The sequence below is a fragment of the Triplophysa rosa genome, unplaced genomic scaffold, assembly GCF_024868665.1.
Source record: "Triplophysa rosa unplaced genomic scaffold, Trosa_1v2 scaffold174_ERROPOS168977, whole genome shotgun sequence".
Lineage (NCBI taxonomy): Eukaryota > Metazoa > Chordata > Actinopteri > Cypriniformes > Nemacheilidae > Triplophysa > Triplophysa rosa.
Window position 1 is genome coordinate 119,118 of NW_026634180.1, and position 19,108 is coordinate 138,225.

At 49.3% G+C, this 19,108-nt stretch overlaps 1 long non-coding RNA gene across 1 annotated transcript; it reads right to left on the minus strand.

The window, feature by feature from the left end:
* Positions 1 to 711: 711 nt before the first annotated feature.
* Positions 712 to 18,550, minus strand: LOC130549786 (uncharacterized). The gene is made up of 3 exons (XR_008962272.1): positions 18,465 to 18,550; positions 1,093 to 1,213; positions 712 to 842 (listed from the first exon to the last, which is right to left on the minus strand). It is a non-coding gene; the product is annotated as an uncharacterized LOC130549786 (long non-coding RNA).
* Between the last annotated feature and the right edge of the window lie 558 nt (positions 18,551 to 19,108).

Sequence of the window (19,108 nt, forward strand, 5' to 3'; positions counted from 1 at the left end):
AGTCCATGGGGAGTCTATAAATTGGTTACAACTTACAAATAACTGGGTATAGTTTTGGACAATATGCTTAAATAAGATTTGCAGACTAAATATTTAAGTAAGGAGATACAACAAAAAATGTACTTCTTAAAGAAATTACTGTCGTTTAATGTCCACAACAGAAGGCTTTTGATGTTTTATGGTTCTTTTACTTAAAGCACTATAACACTTTGTTTAAATGCTGGTATGGTAATGAAATTTCTCAGGAAAGAGGTAATAATGGCAAGTAAACTGCTAGGGATTTCATTACCAGGTTTAGAAAGTATTTACAAAGATACAAGTTATTAGAAAGAGTGTTGAACAAAGCTAACAATATTTTGGATGACAAGAGACATCCTCTACTTTTCTTTTGAATTATTGCCATCCAGTCGACGGCACTGTTTTCCACGATGTACGAAAAACTGGTCCAAATTGTCTTTTGTTCCTCAAGCAATTAAAAATTTGAATTCTATTTCTTATAGCTTTGGTTGACATCCAGCTGGACTGGGTATACTTTATTTCTGTTTAATATAGGTATTTTCTGTGTATACCAAATTATGCTTTCTATTTAAAAATTCCAATCAAATCAATTCAAACTAAGCATTACAGGGAGTAATTTGAAAAAAAAGGTGGCATTATGTCTTAAGAGCTTTAGTGTGGTGTACTTCAGATTCTTTTACCTTCTAGGTTGATTTGAGGTTCAAATTTCTCTGAAATGACCTCAGTAACATCTTTTGGGTTTAAGCTCCAAATCCTGACCCCCTCAGCTGCTCCTGCCACCATGGCAGCGCCCAAAGCAGTGGTCTCAGGCATAGATGGCTTAACTGCAAATACATGTCATATAGCAATAGAAACCTAGAAGAGATGCTATTTTCTTTCAGGCTCTGGTTTTATTGAAATAAAATCCTGTAGCCCTGTGATTAGAGCATGGCACTAGCAATGCCAAAGTCATGGGTTGAATTCCAGGGATTGCACATACTCAGAAACAAATAACGTATATAGTATAATGCAATGTAAGTCCTTTTGGATGAAAGCGTCTGCAAAATGTGTAAATGTAAATGGAGGAAATCATACCAACTGGAATACACAGTATGTCTGCCTGCAGCTGCATCAGTAACCGATTAGAGGTCATTCCTCCATCAACCTGGAGCTGAGAGAGAGCAATCCCACTATCCTGATTCATTGCATCCAGAATCTGAAACAAACAACAATGCAATAGCATCTTTAAAATATTGCTGATAATCACTGATTTATTTGCAACATACTCTATGTTAGTTCAGTTAAAATCACCTCTGTACTCAAAACCAGGGGCCAGTTGTTCAAAAGTAATCAGATTGACTCAAATATTAAAAAGGGGATGTTCAAAAGAAAAAAATGGATGAGTTTTTGTTGTTCAAAATTTTTAGTAAGACTGGGATATGTCTGAGCCAGAAAACCAGGATTATTCTGATCCCAGCAGATTAATTTCAAGAATAAAAATGAATTTAAAACTTTACAATTAAAAAAACCCACAATTTATTTTATGTGATATATACACAAATGTATATTTTTATTTTGCTCTTGATTAATTAAACCGTTATAATGGGAAAATATACTTTTTTTTAAACTGTCATTTATCTGGCAGGGGTGTGGCCACAGACCGAGACACGACTAAATGCAAACACAGATGTATCAATCAATATAAACAAGAGATAAACTTGGAACATTTCTCAACCATGTAACATAAATAAGACCAGACAACGAGGGGGCAAACTGAGTGTAAATATAAAGAGTCCTGGCGATGGGGAGATCGCTAGCAGGTGAGGGTGATTGCAGTACATTTACATTTTGTCATTTAGCAGATGCTTTTGTCCAAAGCGACTTACAGAGAGTTCAGGGAGCAATAAGCGATATGTCATACAGGAGCAATAATACAATAGGTGCTAATACAAAGTTACTAGTTTCAGCAAAAGCTAGACCAATACCTGTTGAGAGAAAGAGAGAAGGTTAGTGTTTTTTTTCTCTCGTTTGTCTGTGAAGTATTCACAGAAGAGATGGGTTTTAAGTAGGGCTGTCAACGTTAACGCGTTAACGCATGCGATTAATTTTTTCAAATGAACGCGTGAGAAAATATTTATAGCAATTAACGCAGCATCCGTTTGTTTTGACATCCTTTGTCTAGCGTTACATTATGTAATCACTGTCACGCTCGGAAGAACTGGACTCAAGGGCAGATTCAAATCAAAAGACTTTAATTAAACAGCAGAACGGGAGTCAAAAAACAAAATAACGGAACAGAGTTCCGACAATACCAAGGAAGAGACAGAGGCAGGGTCAAACAGGCATGTGGTCAGACGAGTGGCATATAGTGTCCAAAGGGAAATCCAGAGAGTAGTCAGACGGGCGAGGGTCGATCGAGGTGCAAACAGGATCCAGAGGGAAAAGGCAAGCTCGTAATCCCAACCGGCGAAGAAGACTAAAGAAGGATCCAGCACCGAACAGCAGATCAGTCCCGGGAAAAAACTCCAAACAAAGACACTCAAGATAACTAAGACTAGAAGAAAACAAGGTTAGCATATTCTGAAGGTAGCAAGAGCGGGGTAAACCATACAACGCAACAGCAACTAAGGAAAGAAAAGAGAGGAATATAAAGGGAAGAGTTGACGAGTAGAGATAAGAGACAGGTGTGCGCTGCTGAGCCGCTCGGCTGATTGCCAAACCGCGTCAGCTGCGCCACAGAGTAGTGATGAAGAGAAAGTGAGACAGTGAAAAGGAAAATCAAACCCGGGACCTGACAGTACCCCCGCCTCCAGAAGCGCCACCCGGCGCGCTTGAGGAAGAGGGATGGTTGCGGTGGAAGGTGTCAATGAGAGAGCGGTCCAGAATGTCCCGGGCCGGAACCCAGCTCCTCTCCTCAGGACCATAGCCTGCCCAGTGCACTAAGTACTGGAATCCCCGGCCACGGCGTATAGACTCCAAAATCCGCTTGACCCTAAAAGCAGGGGCACCTTCAATGACCAAGGGAGGGGGAGGGAGAGTAGGGGAGGAAACAGAGGGGGTGTGGGGGGAACAAAGAACAGGTTTGACTCTAGAGACATGAAAGACAGGGTGGACACGACAGAAAGGATTAGGCAATCGAAGCTGGACCGCCACCGGGCTGACAACCTTGACGATGGGAAACGGTCCAATGAACCTGGGTGCCAATTTGCGGGCCGGGACCCGCAAAGGGAGGTCCTTGGTAGAAAGCCATACTCGTTGCCCACATACGTATCTAGGCGCCTTCCGGCGGTGACGGTCAGCGGTGCGCTTGGTACGGTCCCGGGACCGGACTAGCTCTTCCCTGGCCCTTTTCCAGGTACGCCGACAGCGCTGGATGAAGGCTTGGACCGAGGGAACCGCAGCTTCGACAGCCTGGGAAGGAAACACAGGGGGTTGGTAATCTAGACAACACATGAATGGAGACAGCCTGGTCGTAGATACCGGCAAGGAGTTGTGAGCATACTCAACCCAGGTCAGCTGCTGGCTCCAGGTGGAAGGATTGTGGGAAGCCATGCATCGGAGCATCCTACCCAGATCCTGGTTGGCGCGTTCGGACTGCCCGTTGGTTTGTGGATGGAATCCGGACGACAGACTGGCTGAAGCGCCAATCTGGCGACAGAACTCCCTCCAAATTTGGGAGGCAAATTGGGGACCCCTGTCCGAAACCACATCCTCGGGGAGACCGTGGATGCGGAAGACCTGGTCCACCAAAACCCGGGCCGTCTCTTTGGCCGAGGGAAGTTTGGGGAGGCCGATAAAATGGGCCGCTTTAGAGAAGCGGTCCACCACGGTCAAGATCACCGTATTGCCACCGGACTGAGGGAGACCAACCACGAAGTCCAGGGCAATATGGGACCAAGGGCGGGAGGGAACAGACAGGGGTTGTAACAAACCAACGGGCGGTGCATTAGAAGACTTTTTCTGCGCACAGACCGGACACGCCCCCACGAACTGGTGGATGTCCTCCCTCATGGCTGGCCACCAAAACCGCTGGCGGATGGCAGCCAGCGATCTCCTAACACCCGGATGGCAAGTGAGTCTGGAAGAATGGCCCCACCGAAGGACCGCCGTGCGGGCCGACTCAGGAACAAAGAGCAGACCCGATGGGCACCCTCGGGACGCCTCCACTCCGACCAGAGCTCTCCTGACGCGTTGCTCGATACCCCAAGTAATCGCCCCCACCACCCGACCCTCAGGGAGGATAGTGTCGGGGGGAAAGGGAGGACCACTAGCCGGGGCAAGGCATCGAGACAGCGCATCGGGTTTGCCATTTTTGGAGCCTGGCCGGTAAGACAGGGTGAAATCGAAGCGCCCAAAGAAAAGTGCCCAACGAGCCTGCCTGGCATTCAGTCGTTTGGCGGACCGAATGTACTCCAAGTTCCTGTGGTCGGTCCACACAATGAAAGGAACGGTAGCCCCCTCCAGCCAGTGACGCCACTCTCCCAGAGCCAAACGCACTGCCAACAGCTCACGGTTGCCGACATCGTAGTTTCGTTCTGCGGGAGACAAACGGTGAGAGAAATACGCACAAGGATGTATTTTAAGATCGTGCGAAAAAACTTGGGAAAGGACCGCTCCGACCCCAACCTCAGAAGCATCAACCTCCACCACGAACTGACGAGTGGGATCAGGGGTGACCAGAATAGGTGCGGTGACAAACCTGTTCTTAAGTTCGTCAAACGCAACCTGAGCCGCCGATGACCACTCAAAACTGTTCCTAGTGGAGGTCAATGCCGAGAGGGGAGCCGCCACCTGCCCAAAGTTCCTGATGAACCGCCGATAAAAATTGGCGAAACCCAGGAACTGTTGGACCCCTTTCCGGGAGGCAGGTGCCGGCCAGTCAGAGACGGCCCTTACCTTCGCAGGATCCATGCGAACTCCCTCATCCGAGATGATGTGGCCCAGGAACGAAACTGACCGGGCATGAAACTCACACTTCTCCACCTTGACGTATAGCTGGTTCTCAAGCAGCCGTTGGAGCACTTGCTTGACATGACGGACATGCATCTGGAGGGAAGAAGAGAATATAAGAATATCATCCAGATACACAAAGGCGAACCTGTCGATCATGTCACGAAGAACATCGTTAACAAGTGCTTGGAAAACAGCTGGAGCATTAGATAACCCAAAGGGAAGAACCAAATACTCAAAATGCCCTGTGGGGGTGTTAAAGGCTGTTTTCCATTCGTCCCCCTCTCTAATCCGGACCAGGTGATAGGCATTGCGAAGATCCAACTTTGTGAAGAACTTCGCTCCCTGCAGGAGTTCAAAGGCTGAGGACATAAGGGGTAACGGGTACCGGTTCTTAACCGTTATGTCATTCAGGCCTCTGTAGTCAATGCAGGGGCGAAGCGAACCATCCTTCTTCTTCACAAAGAAGAATCCCGCCCCAGCCGGAGATGAGGAGGAACGAATGATACCGGCTGCGAGAGACTCGTTCAAATATTTCTCTATGGCTGCTCGTTCAGGAGCAGCCAAGGAGAAAAGCCGTCCGCGAGGTGGAGAAGAGCCGGGGAGAAGGTCTATGGCACAGTCATAGGGTCGGTGTGGGGGAAGAGAAGAGGCCCGGGATTTGCTGAAGACCGCTCTCAACTCATGATACTCCACAGGAACCCGGGATAGATCAACCCTTTCCACCTGCAACAGAGAAAAGGAAGAGAGGGGGGAACAAGCAGAGACAAGACAATGGGCATGACAATATAGGCTCCATCCCAATAACGAGCTATTAGTCCAATTAATGGACGGGTTATGGCGAGAGAGCCAGGGATGACCAAAGATTATGGGAGCTTCCGGTGACTTAAAAACAAAAAATTCTAGTTCCTCCTTGTGATTACCTGACGTGACCACGCTTAAGGGAGTGGTGAGAGCAGACACAGTTTGCAAGATACTGCCGTCAAGGGCACGGACGGTGACTGGCGGATGAAGCTGCCGAGTGGGAAGCCCTCTTACGCGGGCCCAGGTCTCGTCCACGAAATTGCCCTCCGCTCCAGAGTCCAGCAGCGCCGACTCATTGAAAGAAGAACCACTAAAACTGAGGGTCACCGGAAGGAGAGTGCGAGAACAACGGGTGGGGGAGACTGAAGTACCGCTCGCCAGGATTCCCCTGACTACCGACGAGCGTTGGCTTTTAACGGACAATCGGAAGCCTGGTGATCTTGCCCGCCACAGTAGAGGCACAAACCCTCATTTAGGCGCCGAAGCTTCTCTTTAGCCGGAAGGCGTAATCTGCCTAGCTGCATGGGTTCAGAAACATCGGTGGAAACAGCCACGGTGGCCTTGAGAGACGGCTTGAGGGATGAATGCAGATCTAGAGGTCTGGCTGTGGCCTTAACCCGGCGGTGTAATTCCATTCTTGCATCTAGCCGAATAGCCAAGGCTATCAGATCATCCAACCGTTCCGGAGGATCGCGAGCATACATCTCATCCTTCACGTCACTGGCCAACCCCTCAAGAAAACGTGCTGAAAGTGCCTCTGAATTCCATTGACTGGTCGCCGCGAGCGTGTGAAATTCGATCGCGTAGTCTGCTACGGAGCGATGCCCCTGCCGGAGTGCTGCTAAAAGTCTAGAGGCCTCCTTCCCAAACACAGAGCGGTCAAACACCTTTACCATCTCCTCCTTGAAGTCCTCAAAATTAAATGAAAAATTGGACTGTGCTGCCCACCATGCCGCACCCCAATCACGGGCACGACCCGTCAGCAGTGAGATGACGAATGCCACTTTAGCTCTCTGTGAAGCGTATGTGGATGGCTGAAGGGAGAACACAACTTCGCATTGAATAATGAAAGCTCGGCAAAGAGTGGGCTCACCGTCATACGGAAGAGGATTGTTTATGCGGGGTTCGTGCACACGCTCCGAGCTGGCGGCCCGGGACTCAGACAACTGAAAGTGCTCCAGCCGGTTCGTGAGATTGGCTACCCGGGCGGTTAATGCCTCGACAGTCTGCTGGGTGGCAATTAAACCCTCCTGGTGATGGCCCAACAAAACCCCTTGCCTCTCCAGTGCCGAACGTAGTGGGGATGAATCCGCTGAGTCCATAGCTGGCTGTTGCGTTCTGTCCTGCTCGGAAGAACTGGACTCAAGGGCAGATTCAAATCAAAAGAATTTAATAAATCAGCAAGACAAGAGTCAAAAAACAAAATAACGGAACAGAGTTCCGACAATCCCAAGGGTGAGACAGAGGCAGGGTCAAACAGGCGTGTGGTCAGACGAGTGGCATACAGTGTCCAAAGGGAAATCCAGAGAGTAGTCAGACGGGCGAGGGTCGATCGAGGTGCAAACAGGATCCAGAGGGAAAAGGCAAGCTGTAATCCCAACCGGTGAAGAAGACTAAAGGAGGATCCAGACCGAACAGCAGGTCAGTCCCGGGAACAAAACTCCAAACAAAAACACTCAAGGTAACTACGACTAGAAGAAAACAAGATTAGAATATTCGAAGGTAGCAAGAGCGGGGTAAACCATACAACGCAACAGCAACTAAGGAAAGAAAAGAGAGGAATATAAAGGGGAGAGTTGACGAGTAGAGATAAGAGACAGGTGTGCGCTGCTGAGCCGCTCGGCTGATTGCCAAACCGCTCAGCTGCGCAACAGAGTAGTGATGAGGAGAAAGTGAGACAGTGAAAAGGTCATCAACCCGGGACCTGACAATCACGCTTTATTCGTGTACAGGCTTTTAAACCACTTAAGCGCGATTTGAAACAGTTGCTTTGACGCGTTCAATGAAGATAGAAGCTTCTAAACTGTGGGACGCGGCAAAACGCAACGAGAGGTCCAGTCTGGTGTGTACAGTAACGGCTGCGTCGGTGAATCTCTGTCAGACAGCGCATCCGTGTTAAGTTCTCTTTCGTGCTTGAATGGATAAAACCACACAAGATTATGTCAGAAAGCCCGTTTTGTCTAGCATTTTCTTAAGCACAGACTTCAAAGTGTAAAATAAAATCTTAAATGAATGCAAAGAGTTGTGAAAATGGGAGTGCGGTGACGGTCAGATCTGCGTACTAAGACAGCTCTTAAAGGGGCCACGTTCTTAAACGTGTGCTGTGACTCCTGTCACTAATGTTAATCAAAGAACAAAATAAAAGAGGAAATCAATGTGATTTTATAGCTTTAATGAGAATTCTTCTGCATTTAATTTATAATTTAGCATTAAAGACTGTAAAGTGTCCTTCAATTTCCTACATGAGCTCTCAATTATACTGTTGAATGGCTATAATTAATGTTAAAATAATCAATTTAATAGGACATCAGTTACAATACTAATATCAAAATGTTAGCTTTCATAAAATGATGCTGTTAAAGAAATATGTTGTTTCTACATCAATTTGAAGATTAAATGTGAAATTATTAAAATGTAAAAGTATATTTTAAAATATAATTGTTGTGTGCGATTAATCGTGATTAATCACAGAAAAAATGTGTGATTAATCCGATTAATTTTTTTAATCGATTGACAGCACTAGTTTTAAGTCATTTTTTGAATGTTGTGAGAGGGAGCGGAGAAGACGTTCATCGTGGCCACGATGGTGGAGGCTTGATTGATGGGTACTGCCACAACGCTGGAGGCAGGCACAATGGCGTTGTCTGCTGTGGCAAGGAGGCTAAAGACACCATGAAGGCCATTGCAGTGGACTCAGGAAAAACTTTTGAGGCAGAGCCAGGTGAATTCTTGGAGACGGGGCCAAAGAAAACCTCTGTGGTGGACCCAGGGGAAGCCTTGGAAGAAGAGCCAGGGGAAACGTCAGAGGTGGAGCCAGGGGAAGCCTCGGAAGCGGAGCCAGGGGAAGCCTCAGAGAGGACTCAGAGAGGGACACTGGAGACGGGTCGGGGCATCCAAAAGCACATGCTGAGCATAGAATTGCCCCAGCTCACCTCAGTGATGGAGTCTAAAAATTCCTCCAATTTACTCTCCACGGACGTCTTGGCAGAGATAGAAGCGGAGATGGTCCTCTGGAGAGGGCACTGTATAATCAATATAGATGGTCTGGTCTTCTGTCACGTGGGTGGCCACAGACCAGAGGCATTACAAAATGCAAACACAGATATTTATTAATCAATATAAACAAGAAATAAACTTGGACTGCTTCTCCATCATGTAACATAAACAACACCAGACAACGATGGGGCAAACATAGTGTCAATATAAAGAGTCCTTGTGATGGGGAGATCGCTAGCAGGTGAGGGTGATTGCAGGTGAGGGTGATTGCAGACGAGGGACAGGTGAGGTAGCGTTGAGCGTGCTGGGAAATGAAGTCCATGAGGTAAAACAGGCTATGGGGAACACTGGGAAGCAGACAGGGCTGTGACATTATCACTGTAAATTAATTACAATCACGCAGTCATCAGATCAAACAGTCAAAAGTAATTTTAACAATTGCATCCCTTATTGCACGTCAAGAAAGTTGCTCGCTATGAGAGAATGCCAGAAGGCATTGGACTGGGTTTTCAGCATGGTCAGGTAGATCATTATCTTCCAAGGAACATTGTGCCTTGTAGCACTGTTGTGTAGGACAATACAGGTAAGTGTTATGTTGCATGTCCCTCTGGTTCCACTCGCAAGAAGTTAAGACATGCAAAAGTGCCTTTTGAGAACTCTATTTAAGCGCTCAATTACACACCTTGTTTTGCAATGAGTAGAATTGAAGCATACCTGCTCAACATAAACCCTTTGACACAATTCTCTCCTACCAAACTAGTGGGTTTGATGGACAATACCTATCTGTTAGTGCCTCTCTGTAAGTCCTCTGAGAAAAGCTGAATAAGATGACTGTGTGATTGGTTTCCTCATTAGCTAGCTGATGTGCTGTGGCTTGTGTTCACTTAAATCAATCAAGACCACTGACTATAAATTCTACATTCACTACACCAAAGAGGTGAAACCATGGATTCGGAAGGATGTAATTTCATGGTTGCTGAAACTCACGCACTGTTGTTGGGGGGGGGATGTTACCCCTTGTTTACACCGCACGCATTGGCGGCATGTTACGGCTTTGGCAAGGTTTTGCTCCATCCTCAATGTGGTGCCAATGTACACCAGGGGCATCTCAAATGCAAAGCGGCTGAATTTTCAAGACCACATGATTTTCCTGTCCAACAATGTTTTTCTTATTTTTTGTGTTTGTTCATGTTTTTTGGGGTTATACCTTTAGAAAGTTGGCTAAATGGTTATGCTTGTCTTGTATATTATTGTGTTCATTGCTGTGAGTCATGCTTTGTTCCCTTAGGAAAATTAAGCATGGTTTTACTACACTTTAAACAAAAAAAACATGGTTATTATAGTTGAACAATATTTTACCACAAAATAACCATGGTTCCCTTTCTGTCGGTCTCTCGATGTTGTGTCGAACCGACAGAATGGGGTTTGTCTTGAGAACCTATCATCTTCTGAGTATTTAGAAAAGGCCAATGAAAATTGGCAAATGAAATTTGCATGCCGGGCTCCTCCCCGGATGACCGGGTATAAGAGGGAAGCCGGCGTGCTCATTCATTCACCTTTTGTTCTTCAGAGCGTACGCATCTGATGAGCTTCTCTACGATCTTGGTGATCATTCTTTCTGCTGGAATCTACGACGTGGACAGCGGACGGTCCCTTCCTGCAGTGACTCTCCCCTGGGCGTCTCGGCAGTTCCGGAGGTGTTCGAGCAAATTTCCTTTTCTAAAAGAGAAAATTTCTCCAGCGTGGCTTGTCCCGCTGTTCTCATGGGTGCAACACACTCATCGAGGAGGGGGATGGACACAATGCCTGCTTCCAGTACGCTGGGGCAGACGTTGTGGATACGTCCTGCCCGCACCGCGGGCGGTGACGATTCAGACGTTGCGTCACAGGTGGCTGTGTTCCCACGGGACTCAGCCACCACCTCGTTTGATCCCCGTTCCGTGGCGGCAGGACTACGGCCCTGCCGTCCGCTACGGCAAGCAGCGAGGGTGATATGAGGATGACTGTGAGCGATAATCCTCGAGCCACGGGCTCACGGACCGTTCACACCTCGTCTCGCTCGTCTGACCGTTCCCCAGGAGACGGTCCGCCGTCTTATTCCTCAATCACGTATTCGGACACGATGCGTGATGATGAGATGTCTCTTGCAGCATCGGGGTACTGCCATCCGACTCCGACGATTCCTCGGGCTCCCTCCCGAGGCACTCGTGCCCGTAGGCGGCGACCACCTGGGGGGGGGCTCGACCTAGACTCCCTTCCAAAGCATGTGGTGTCTCGGCATCTCTGGTGTCGAGAGCTTACATTGTGGCTGACCATGCTGCCTCCTCTCTCCACGCTATGGCTTCTGCCAGGCCAGGGCGTTGAGAGAGCTCCACGAGGGTAAGACCGAGCCAGCGCTTATGCAGGAACTCCGCGCCGCCACCGACCTCGCTCTATGGGCGACCAAGGTGACCACGCGGGCACTGGGTCGGACGATGTCCACACTTTTGGTCCATCAGAAACTCCTCTGGCCGATCCTTGTGCAGATGAGTAACGCCGAGAAGGTCCGCTTTCTCGACGCACCCGTCTCGCAAGGCGGGGCTGGTTGATGTGACTGTCGAGCCGCTGCGGCCCCGCTCACCCCCCGCCTGTCGGGGGGCGCGAGACCCGCACACGGCCTCCCCCGGAGGGTTCTCAACAGTAAAGAAGCAGTCCTCCGTGCCGCGACTCGGCCGCCTCGGCCGTCGAGTCCCGTGCACTGTCTGCTTCCCAGCAGCCCTGGTCCTCTTCGACGCCCTCCAGCTCTGGCTCCCCCCACTCAGGCGCTCCCCCCCCCATGGAGGAGACCGTGAAGAGGAGACCATCACCCCATCAGCAGCCGCGGTGAAGCGGCCCTCATGGGAAGACCTTAGGGGGATCGAGGCTACCATTGGGCCCGACCCCAGCCACATCGCTGGGAAGTCGGATAAGACGGATCCTGCCCCGTCTCTCCATCTGCTGGCCCCCTCCGGGGGGCTAGCGCCCACTTACTCTCTAAGGAGAGTTTCCTCTCTCTCTGGGTTATCACAGCCGCTCCCACCCTCTGCACGATGGTGAATGGCAAACTCGACGTTGTGTCATGGCGAAGCGCAATGTCGAGTATAAACACCAGCCCTCAGCACTCTCAGTCAGACAGTGCGTTGAGCTGCGCAGTCGCCAGGCAGGAAAAACAGCAGAGCCGATCTCCTCCCCGGGGGACCTCCCCGGCAAGGAATCCGTACTGCTAGCCATCGAACGACCCCCCGGGGGGACGATGAAAAAGATCGTACCTTTAGTCCCCGTCTCATTTCTGGGAGCCTGTCCGGCTTCCCAGACTGTCAGGCTGGCTAGGGAAGACGATCCGTCTTGGCTACGCGATCCAGTCGCCTCACGCCCACCAAGTTCAGCATCCGATATACCTCAGTCAGAGGTTAGGATGTTACCGTACTTCGGGCCGAGGCCGCCACCCTTCTGGTGAAGGGAGTGATCGAGCCCTTCTCACCAGCCGAGATGTTCAGCGGGTTTTACAGCCTGCACTTCATTGTCCCCAAGAAAGGCGGGGGGTTGCGCCCTATCTTGGGTCTGTGTGTTCTGAACAGGCACCTACACAGTAGTTGATCACGCAGAAGCGCATCCTGACGTCCGTCAGGTGTCAGGACTGGTTCATGGCAATCGACCTGAAGTACGCGTACTTCATGTCTCGATCCTCCATCGACATCGGCCGTTCCGACGGTTCGTGTTCGAGGGACGGGCATATCAGTACAGGGTCCTCCCCTTCGGTCTGTCCCTGTCTCCACGAGTCTTTATGAAGGTCGTGGAAGGAGGTGTGCGGGTACTAAACTATCTCGACGACTGGCTCAGTTTGGCGCACTCTCGAGATCTGTTGTGTACACACAGGGACCTGGTGCTCCGGCACCTAGATCGGTGGGGCTACAGGTCAACTGAGAAGAGCAAGCTCTCCCCGGTGCAGTGCGTCCTCTTTCTCGGTAGGGAACTCGACTCTGTCCTCTTGAGCGGCCCTGCTCACCCCCCATGGGGGGCGCGAGACCCGCGACGAGGAAGCCCGCACCCACGCGGCCTCCCAGAGGCAGTGCGACTGACTACAGAGAGCACCCGATCAGTGTTGAACTGCCTGAAGCTTTCAGACAGTCAGCGGTCCCCCTGAAACAATTTCAGAGGCTCCTGGGATACATGACATCATCGGTGGGGGTGGTCCCCCTCGGGTCGATGCACATACGACCGCTCCAACACTGGCTACAGAGTCAAGTTCCTTGGAGAGCGTGGCACACCGGCAGCAGGCGTATGGTCACACGCTTTCTGCCGACACACCCTAACCCCCTGGTCTCCATGACCTTCTTGGGGTTGGGGTGCCGTGTGCAAACAGGCAAGCAGTGTCGGGGCGGTGGACGGGCCCCCGCCTGTGTTGGCATTTCAACTGCCTAGAGTTGTTGGTTGTGCTACTTGCATTGAGGAGGCTACTACCTCTCGTGCAGGGCAGACACGTGCTGGTCCAGTCGGACAGCACAGCTGCTGTGACGTATATCATTGGATTCGCTCATGGCAGCAAAACATGACTCGCCCGGTGCCTCCTCCTCTGGAGTCAGCAGGTGATCAGTTCCCTGCGAGCCACACACATCCCAGGCGTCCTGAACCAGACAGCCGATGCGCTCTCTCGTCAGTCGACGCCTCGCGGGGAGTGGCGACTCCATCCCCGCGCAGCCAGCTCATTTGGGAGAGGTTCGGCCAGGCACAGGGGGTCCTGTTGCCTCCCCGGACTCCACCCATTGTCCGCTTTGGTACTCCCTGTGCGAGGCAACCCTTGGCACCGATGCCCTTGCGCACAGCTGGCCGCGAGACAAGCGGAAGTACGCTTCCCCCCAGTGAGCCTCATTGCACAGGTCCTGTGCAAGGCCATGGAAGAGGAGCATCAAGTGGTACTAGTTACGCCCCTTGGCCTAACCAGGACTTGGTTCTCGGAGCTAAGGCTCTGACAACGACTCCCCCCTGGCCACTCCCCCTGGCGAACTGCTTCCCCAGGGGAAGGGACGAGAAGATCCTGAGTGACCCACCCCCGGTCTGGTTGGGACGTCACTCAGGCTAGGGCTTTGGCCACTGGGCGGCGATACGCCCGTAGGTGGCGCCTCTTCTCGTCCTGGTGCTCTTCTCGGCACGAGCTGTCCCGTCCTCAAGAGAGACTGGGGAGTAACCTCTCCCCCTCCACACTGGGAATGTATGTAGCCGCTTCGGCCGCTCATCATGACCCAAGTGCTGGGTATCCTCTGGGACAGCACGGCCGGGTCATTAGGTTCCTAAGGGGCGCGAGAGGGTGACCACCTTCCGCGCTCCGTACCCTCTTGCGACCTAGGTGGCGGGCCTCAAGAGGCCCCGCCCCCTTCGAGCCTCTCGGGGTTGCCGCTCTTTCTCTGTCCTGATAAAGACAGCATTCCGCATGGCGCTCACCTCCAAGAGGGTAGGGGATCTGCAAGCACCCTCCGTGTCCACAGATTGCCTAGAACTCGGGGCCGGGATTCTCATGTTGTCTTGAGACCCCGCCCCGGCTACGTGCCCAAGGATCCCACCACTCTCCCGAGAGACCAGGTGGTGAACCTGCAGGCGCTCCCCACCGGGGAGGAAGACCCAACCTATCCGTGTTGTGTCCAGTACGCACACGGCGCCTCTACTTGGACCGCACGCAGAGCCCAGAAGCTCTGAGCAGCTCTTTGTCTGTTTCGGAGGTCAGCAGAAGGGAGGGATGTCTCCAAACAGAGGCTGGCGCACTGGATCGTGGATGCCCTCGTTAGGGCATAACGATCTCTATTCGCCCCTGCCCGTTGGGAGTGAGGCACACCCCTCATGGGCACTGGCTCAGGGCGCCTCTCTGGCAGACATCTGCAGAGCTGTGGGTTGGGATATGCCCAACAACTCCGTGAGGGTCTAATACCTACGCGCGGAACCTGTGTCAGCCCGCATCCTGGCAAGGTGTGGGACCGGCAGCCGGTAGGGCGTACGCCTGCGGAAGCCCTTCCCCCTCCAGGGGGAGCAGTGGCGATCCCGCCTCACTTCTTTCCCCTCGGGTAAAGAACAGGCATTCCATCCATCACTAAGCACCCTTCCAGGGGACAGGCTGGGCAGAGCAGCCCTGCCCCCTTAGGCCGGGGAACAGTTGAGTTATCTCCCACATAGCTCTAACCGGACCTAGTGCTCCAGACGTGGTAACCTCCCCTCCGTGGGCTGTTCCGTCTGATGTATCCTCATGAATGGTTCCCACCTTGGCAACCCATGACCTCCCCAGGTGGACTCCCACCTTGCGGTTAACTCCTGCAGTCCGCACATTCCTCCCATGAGTTCTCCCCTGATGGTGAGACCATGTGGTGTCTCCACTATTCCTCCATACGGTAGGTAGTGGCCTCTGCAGTGTTTTTCCCCCAGGGGGGAATAATGCTTACCCAGTGGCCCGTACGGTGCCGGGCGGCTTCTCGCCATTTAGAGAACTAGGCCTCCGCCCGTGACGGCTGGTGACAGGGGCTTCCCAACTTTGTGTAAAGCTCTGGGTCCCTCTTCCACTCCACTGGAGGGTCATAATTTTGCGTTAGCATGTTCGTCTGACTCGCCCAGGCCAGTCAACGTTGCTCCGCAGAGATTGTGACGCGGCTCAGTGCTGTGGTGTTTTCCATAGGAACCCCATTCTGTCGGTTCGACACAACGTCGAGAGACCGACAGAAAGGGAACGTCTTGGTTACGGATGTAACCTCGGTTCCCTGATGGAGGGAACGAGACGTTGTGTCCCTCATGCCACAACACTGGCCGCCCACCCCAGCGGTCGGGGGAGGATGCTTTAGGCTCCTCAGACCAAAGGTGAATGAATGAGCACGCCGGCTTCCCTCTTATACCCGGTCAGGTCATGCAAATTTCATTCGCCAATTTTTATTGGCCTTTTCTAAATACTCAGAAGATGATAGGTTCTCAAGACAAACCCCATTCTGTCGGTTCGACACAACGTCTCGTTCCCTCCATCAGGGAACCGAGGTTACATCCGTAACCAAGACGTTTTGTTCGACGATGAACCTCTTGTCGTCCATTTATGGTCTTATGTCAGGGATATGTGATGTGCAATACGAACGGAAGTCTGCATAAGAACTTTTATTTTGACATAAAACTGTGCTGCTTGGACAAAGATAGACTAGGTGCGTATCTTTAGAGAGGTGGCGCGGAGAACCGCTTCTGGGATGCTTCATTAACGTGCTGCTGCACGACTGGCATAAACAAAAACATTGACTAGAGTGGCTGCGATCAGCTCCAGTGGCCAAGTCTGGGCCGTAACAATCGCACACGTGCAGTATAAATGAGGGGTCAGGCAGCATTTTGCCTTAGTAGTAGGACGTTTTGATTCTACTAAGGGTAGAGTAACCAAAAGAAAATTATATTTGGGATGAAATCACCCAAAATGTGAATGCCTTGGGAAGGGGATCAAAAGAGGACTACAGCGCAAGTGAAATTTAGATGGACAAATCTGAAGGCCAGGGCAACAAAAGACCTTGCTGAAGCAAAACACCAAAACAGGCAAGAGGCCTTATAGGAGAGGTGATTGCACAGATGTGGTGCTTGATAAATTTGGAGAATTTAAGGTGTTGTAGGGGATGAGGAGTCTATGGTTGTAGAATAAAATGACTGTTCCTCCTTCTTATATAGAAGGAACATTTATTCTGGATCTCAGCACTGTTATTGCGGAAGCAAGTGGCACCTCGTTGGCAGGGCCAGTAGATGTTGCACAGAAAAGAGGCCTGAACCATTCTTTGAAAAACAATGATGATGACGCTCATAAATCACTTGTTAAACGAGAAAAAAAGATTTAGCTGGCAAAGGAACAACCCATACTTACCCAACTACAGCAAACTAAAGTCAGAGGTCACGATCCAGCCTGTGTTTTGCCCTTTGTATTGTGGACTTTTAGTTTGTATGCCTTAGTTCCCTTTTGTTTCCTTTGTCTGGTGTCTGTCGTTGTTAGAGGTTTGGTCAGTCTTGTTTTAAGTTGTACACTCGTCTGGATTACCCTGTTATGTTTTGTCCTGTTTACTTTGATGAAACCTTTTACTGCATATGGATCCACTGCCTCACCTGTCTTAATCATTACATCAGACTTGAGATTCTACTCCTAAAATCAAAGCTTCAAAAAGCTGGCCTCTCTACAAACGAAGAGCTATGGACATTTAGTTAACTATTTGACATTCACCCTCTTTATAATTTAAAACATATATTCCGATATATTTTTGTAAATGTATATTTGTTTGTATTTATTTGTTGTGGATCAGATAAACATCCTAAATGTTGATATTTAATCGAAAAAGGATTTGGATGTTTGTTTTGTATTGTTTTTTTTAAGTAAAATATACTTAGTGATGCCACTTTGACCATACTACATGTTGTTTTTATATAGTAGCCAACGTTGTGATATGTGATCCTATTTACAGAATTAGTATTCCAGATTTTGTAATCTGAAAAAGTGTGAATCTGAACCAGGGTGATCAAATCCAGTTTTGCTTTGAAAAAAAAACAGCACAAAAGTAAAATGGATTACCTGATCCTGTATAGCAAAAAATGAGATTTTCAAATCCAGATAATTATGATCCAGATTAAATTTTTTGAACAACTGACCCCAGTGGTATACAAAGTCGGTCCTGGAAAGCCACTGTCCTGCAGAGTTTAGCTTCAACCCTAACCAAACACATGTGAACCAGTTAATCAAGGACTCACTTGGCAGACTAGAAACTTCCAGACAGGTGTGTTGAGCCAAGTTGGAGCTCAACTCTGCAGGACACCCCTTCTCAAGACTGTAAAAACAAAGGCTGCGTCGAAATACCCCCACTTGTGGACTTGGCCACTTGAGAGCGTGTGCACACGACAGGAAGAGCGCAAGTCTGTCCAATGTCTTAAAAACGCCTAAGTGCAGTGCTCTTAACGCACACTAAACCCACACTATCTGGTATACCACTGCCAAACGGTATTCAGGGCTAAGTGTATCCCATCATGTATCACATTCTGGATATATCATGATACTTTTTGAACGGGGCTCGCGAGATATTGGTGTAAAGCTTTCCAGTGTAAGTTATACAAATACTTTTTAAGGTTATATCTTTATTTAATCAATGTTTGGCTAACGTGTTTTTCTTTGTTTTGGGGTGCAACTGCTTTGATAAAATGCATATGACACAACATATGTTTGCACTTGCTGAGTGTGTCCCATCGGGTTAGAAATACTACATGCTCATTTGCGATCTTGATGCCCACTAGAACAAAACATGAAAATCGTCATGAAAGCAGTCAAGTGGTCAAGTGCAAAGTGGGGGTATTTGGACGCAGTCAAATAATATTACACTCTACACCAGACAAGGCCCAACACTGCAACAATGGAGCCTATATTACTAACGGATGTTTTTTTCTAATGTTGTTTTTCTAATGTTCTAATGGTGTAGAAAGTAATACCAAAATTGAAGGATACTTACCTCTCGTGTTTGGAAACAGACAGCTTCAAGTGCTGCAAAAGCCACATGACTTCTATTGGTGAACTGTGTTAGACCACAGATGATTCTGTTTGAGAAAAATAAAGTTTAATGTTGTATAAAAGGGCTGCACTTGGCATGCATGTGTTTAAATAATTCTGCCATATTTTGTAATTGACTTTAACATTGCCTGGTTTTACAATGCTTTGTTAATTATGATCGACTGCAAAATCATAACATTTTATAATTACTTTCATTTATAAATCATTAACAAACATTATATAATACTTAACAGACCCTACAATACTGATGTGTGTACAAATTTTTCTATAGTTTTTGAACATGTTTAGGCCCTCAAAATTGGGATTGAAAAGGTGGACCAAGCCATCAGCACAACTGCAATGCCAGTGGTATCAGAAAAATGGTGTACAGCAGGCACAAGCATTTACAGTAAGCCTATGGCAGTCTGGTTAAGAGATACAGTAATGAAAGGGTTACACTATATCATCAAGGGGTGGTTTCCTGGACAGGGATTAGATTTGTCCAAGACTCAAATAAATGTAAGAGCTGTCCAAACTGAAAACAGCTTGCACTGACATGTCTTTAAATACATCAGTGCCTTTGTGCTGTCTCTAAATGCACACAAG